This window comes from Durio zibethinus, chromosome 25 (assembly GCF_047325235.1).
Source record: "Durio zibethinus cultivar Kanyao isolate XHJ-2024 chromosome 25, ASM4732523v1, whole genome shotgun sequence".
Taxonomy (NCBI): Eukaryota; Viridiplantae; Streptophyta; class Magnoliopsida; order Malvales; family Malvaceae; genus Durio; species Durio zibethinus.
Genome location: NC_143186.1, coordinates 8809608 through 8815607, shown reverse-complemented (window position 1 = coordinate 8815607; position 6000 = coordinate 8809608).

Here is a 6000-nt window from a genome sequence, read left to right as displayed (position 1 = left end):
TGTGTTAGTGACTCGATGAACTTTTGACCAAATCTAGCATTTAAACATTAAATAAATTGACATTTTAGTAGAATTAATATTAAGAAGCTAATATTTTTGATGGAAAAATGTATAATTTTACTTTTATGCTAAATTGGTATTATCTTTATTTTTAATTAGTTTTTTATTAAAGTAAAATTTGTCATTATATTATAACCCAAAATTGAATTTTGTTAATGTATTTTAATTACATATTTTGCTATTTTATTGCTTTTTGGACAAAAAATAATGTAATTGGAATATTTCGCCAAATGTTATGTTAATGCAAATGAAAATTTTTATAATGATATTTTTATTTTTTTAATTTTTGAAAAAAACAAAAATTGAAATATTTTAGGAATATTTTGTTAATATAAATGATCATTTTCTATCAATTTTGTTACTTTAGTAAAAAAATTCAACAAAATTAAAAATATAGTTGGCAAAATTCAACAAAATCAAAGTGACAAAATTCAACTTTAACACATAATACAATGATAAATTTGACATTGATCTCAATATTTTTCTACCATTTACTCTTGTTTTCTAATTATTTTTGAAAAAATAAAATACTAATGGAATGAAAATATATGAAATTTTAAGTCATTAAATTGTGTAGCTGCCTTCCACTCAGTATCATTACAACCTCCCATTCCAGTCCATATGATCATGTATCAGTCCATTTTTTTTTCTTATGTCCTACATAATAATAAAATAACTAAAACTTATTTTTTATAAGTTTCTTTTCACCCATGTATGACATTGAGGTAAATATTTTTAATGAATTTTGGCTATGTCAATCCTAGTCAATGAGGATCAATTGCCTTCCTCAATGAGATACCAAATATAAGCAATTTATAGTTCAAGCATAAAACTAAGGTATTCTAACTAGTGCTTAAGACTAAGTGCCCTCTTGACATGATGTCGATGTATAGCTTGACTTTTATGAAACTATGCCTTTTACTATAGTAGCTTACTTCAACATTTTTTAGCACAGTAGCTTTTTTTTTCTTAAGTGAATCATTGATCTGTTTACAATTATACAAGAATTTTGATGCAGAGAATCTACAATATTGTAGTAATTGCAGAGTATACTAACTTGTATTACTACAAACCATGATATAGAGATCAAGATCTAACTTTAAGACAAAAGCCTAGATAAAAGGAAATAACCAAAGAAAATGGAGTTTAGAAACATATACTTTAGTATTTCATAATAGGTTTTTACAAGAAGGGTTACAAGATAGTTGAAAAACTAGATGCTTTCCTAAGGAATGGATTACAAACTTAAATAGATAAGAAATTGTAGTGAATAGAACCTGATATAACCTAAGGGTCCATGATTATGGCATAAAGAAATATAAACAAAATAGTAAGATAACTTTAATAAAATAGCTTTAATCAAGGTGTGATTCATTGTCTTTTATCAAAGTACCTTCAATAAAGTTGAAAAAACATAAAGTAGACATAAAGCTTGACATGACACAAAGCTGGCATCATGATATAAAGTTGATGTTGACAAAAGCTAATGTTGATTTATCATCACCAATGTTTTCTTATCATAGTAGGAGCAGCACACTGAACAAAGTTGAACAATGTTGCGTACATAATTATGCATAATTTGGATTGGAATAGGAAAGATTTGTTATCCTGAGCATCATTTGAAGAGGAAACATTAGAAGCATCGCTCTAGAAGGAAATTGATATAGGAATTGTCTACACCTAAAGTAAAATCATAACTAAAGTCATTTGAAAATTGGTTTGGATAAAAATCATCATCTGAATCAAATGAATCTTGAGAGTTTTGCCAATTTGATTCCTTAATGACTTCAAAAGGTTTCCAATATGGGTTCTATTCAATTGGACCAACATGATCAAGTTCATGTATTGTATTTTCTAGAAAAGGTTCTTACCATATGCCATTAAACTTGGTCTTATAAATTTTTTTGTCAATTTTGAGCTAATAATTATAGTTTGAAGGGTAGTTACCTCATAAAACACTACCTTGAAGTTTTGGCCAAATTGGAATATGAATTTTTTTATTCATCTCACACATTCATCTTTGAAACTCTATATACTTTTATGGGTGATTAAATGTGAAATTTGACAATGAATAACCTTATAAGCTATAAATTGCTTTTTATGAAAAATACTAAGGTTCATCTACCAAGTAATTGCAAGGCCTATAAAAGATAAGAATAATATGAGGAACAGAGGAAACTTTGTTATATCTCTCATAGGTTTGTATCCAATGTATCAACATGAAAATAGGTATAAACCGTTAAAAGAAAAACTTTAGGTGTTAGTGGTTGGGGTCCATCAAGTCTTTCTTTGGGTTAATGATTACTTCATGAAAAGTATAGAGTAACTTTTTGAGGCATTAGAGAGGGAATTCTAAAGCAATTCGGTAGAGATGGCAGAGATACCACATGAAATAAACTATTTCTTTTAGAAACCAAAGTAGGTCAGGAATATTGAAGGTATGAATGAAGGGGTAGTCTAGTGTATACCTATAGGTTGAACTGAGGTGTCCTAAATCTTTATAATATCTTGGGCTGATACTTGAACAGAAGGTTTGGGGCTTTAACATCAAAGGTTTTGGTTATAATTAGTCTTAGTAATTTTGAAGAGAGTTGTTCTATTAGGAGCTGGAGGAATTCATCAAAAACATCAAATTCATCATTAAGGCGAGGTTTTTTTGTGTAAGAAGATGAAAGTCTTTGTGAGGATAAAGGTTGAGAGGATGGTAAGGAGTTCATCATTGCAATAACAAGAATTATCTTCAAAGTGATTAAAAGTCTAGATAACATCTATAAGAGAACATTATCCTTTCCTTTTATATGCTTCATGGTGAAATACCTCAAAAACCATTAGGAAAACCTTAGCAACTGAGAATTAGGCATTTGCTTTTATTTTTTAAATTCATCATCTAATCAAAGGTTAACATCTATAAGATTTTTTTTCTTTAAAGGGAATCTTCAATGCTAGAATAGATTTTAACAAGACCTTGAGTATCTTTATTGACTGTGTCTATCATTGGGACAATCTGGAAAGCTATTTTTTTAGTATTTGTCTAAAAAGATGAGTTACTTGAACAAGATCTAGCAGAAATTCACTCATGTAGTTCACCATTCCAAAGAAATGTTGAACTTGTCTCTTCGAAAGATTATCATTTGAAAAATCTTCAAGTGCCTATGTAATGTGAGGTTGTGTAATATACTATCCATCTTTTAAATGCATGTCGAGAAAATCAATTTTTGCTACACCAATGATCATTTTCTTTTTTGACAACATTATTATATACTGTTGCATAATCATCTAAAACTAGCTAAGTAATTGTGCATGAGTTGTCACATTTGAAGAAAAAAAAAAGATCTCATCAATGTAAATAATCAAGGATCGGAGCAAATGTTTTTATCATTGCCTTTTGAAACAATGACAAAACTACGTTTAAACCGAAGTGCATAACTATCCATTGAAAGTGATGCTAAGGGATGGAAAATGCTATTTTGTATTTGTTCTATAGATAACTACCTAGTTACCAAAATCCTATCTTGATATCAAACTTTGAGAATACTTTTGCCTATGCCAAATTTATGAACAACATTTTTTTATTGCAAAGAGAAACTTATCATCTGTAAAAAAAAAATATTAAAAAGCTTATAATCAATAACCAATTTTAATTTTTCTCGAACTTTTTTTGATTTTTTGGTCACATAGAATGCTTCACATGCCTATAATAAAGAAGTGGGTTTAATTAAACTTTGAGCTTAGAGCTGTGAATATTCTTCAATGGTTATTTTTAGGTGATATGGATTTATGCCTAAAGACTAATTTTTATAAATTTGACATATTCATTTATCTTGAAAGAAAGGGTGATGAAGAATTCAGAGTTTTGCCATAATGCATTTTTACACTTTTCACGAAATTCTAAGTGGGTGTTTGCACATTAGATCTTGACCTACTTTTGTCAAATTTCTTAGAACAAATCTATTTGGATGGTCATGGTGAAAAGGTTGGAAATGTGTTTTCAAGGCTAAAAATAACTTTCAAACTTGACACATTTTCTACTGAGTTTTAAACCTAGTATACTAGTAATAACATCAAAACTAATGACTAAGTCTTTTATGAAAATGGTGATTCTAAAATTCTTCAAGTAATTTGACAATCTGGGGAATATCTCAATGGTAATAGATTTACTGATAAAATCTATAAAAAAAAAACATTTTCATTAGCAGTTTTAAAGAAAGTTTTTTATTTTTTCTAAAAAGATTTGGGTAGGATAATGGAGTTGGCTATGGTTTAGGCTGCACTTGCATAAAAAAAAGTAGTAACCTTAATGGGAAGAAAGTGTTTACGAGTAAATATTTAAATTAAGGCTAGGGGTGTTTTTAGAGGCTAAATGGTTTGGATTTTTTGGAGTTCTTTGATTGACACGTACTTAAAATATTTATCATCATCATCATCTGACTAGTCATCCGAGTTTATGTCTGAGTTGTCATCAACATATTGCTTGATCATAAATACTAATTGAAGAGTCTATTCATCATCAAGAGAGAATATTGATTGGAGATCATCATCTGAAAGATTAATACTAGAGATATTTGTAATATCTTGTATCATCTTTACGGACTTCTTATTAGATTTGGACAGTTTTTTACAAAATATCTTTAAATATTTTTTTTTTGTCAAACTTGAATATTTGAAATCTTCTGGGCTTTTTGGAGAGTTTTTGATGTTTGAAAATATTGGGGATTCTAGGTTGTTTAGACACATTGATCTTTTTGAAATGTTTTTTTTTCTTTTAATGATAAAAACATAAGGAGTGTTTCGAAGAACATTTAATATGCAAACAGTTGATAAGTAAGAACATGGTCTTTTTATTTTATTGGGGTTGTTCACCAAGTCTATAATGTATTGTGCTCTTTGCAAATCTTGTTAAGAGCTCTCATCGTAACCTTGTAGATGTCACCAAAGTTCATGTTTCTTAATTAAGAGATCTAAAATTGAGCTAAATCCTTATCTATTGGGCAAGTTCTTCTAAAACTGAATTAAGAAAAACTTGTTTCAAATTAACATCATCGAATCCACCAAAGAGATAGAAATACTAAAAAAAATTATTGGTAATGTTTGTCAAAATCTTTTAGATGGAGTGAACAACATTTTAACTTAAAAAATTACTTTTGGATTTTGTCCATTTGATGAGCTTATTGGCTATAAAAGATTGTTAAAAATTGAGATACAACTTTTGTAATTGTTGGGCATTGGAAAAATTATAACTATCTATATTCATCAATATTATCTTAAAAGTTCTTGATGGTTTCGACCAATCTTTAAAAAAAAAAGAAAGATTAAAACCATATGCATTGTGATGTTTGTATTGGAATTCAATTCAACTAGTCTCTATGTAAGAAATTCTTGGAATCTTAAGTACCATTTGGATAGAAAAATGTCATTAATTATGAACACTAAAAATCTTGATGATGATGAAGAACTATAAGATCGAGAAGAAGGAAGAAGAGGAAGTTGTTGTTGTTGATCATTATCCATAGGTTCTGGATTATGAACTTCTAGATTGTTATCTGAAACTTCAACTACTAGTTCTATCATAAAGATTTATGGGAATGTGTCATAGTATAATCTAAAAATGCTTTATTAGAGTCCACCATAAAAGAATCTGATACATATCTAGTAAGAAAGACATCTTCTATTGAATACTGAAGAAGATTTTTTTATGCCATTTGCTGGAGTAGGTTAGGAAAGATGTTTGGTGTGAGAAAAATATTAGCTGAGAAAGAAGTTTAGAGGAATCATAGCCAGTGATTTCATGAGTGAGGGTAGAGAATGTTGCATATGAGATCTGGATTAACTTTTGCTTAATTTCTTCAAACAAATCTGTTTGGACTGTTATGGTGAAAAGGTTGGGAAGGTGTTTCTAAGGCTAAAAATAACTTTTAAACTTGATACATTTTTCACTGAGTT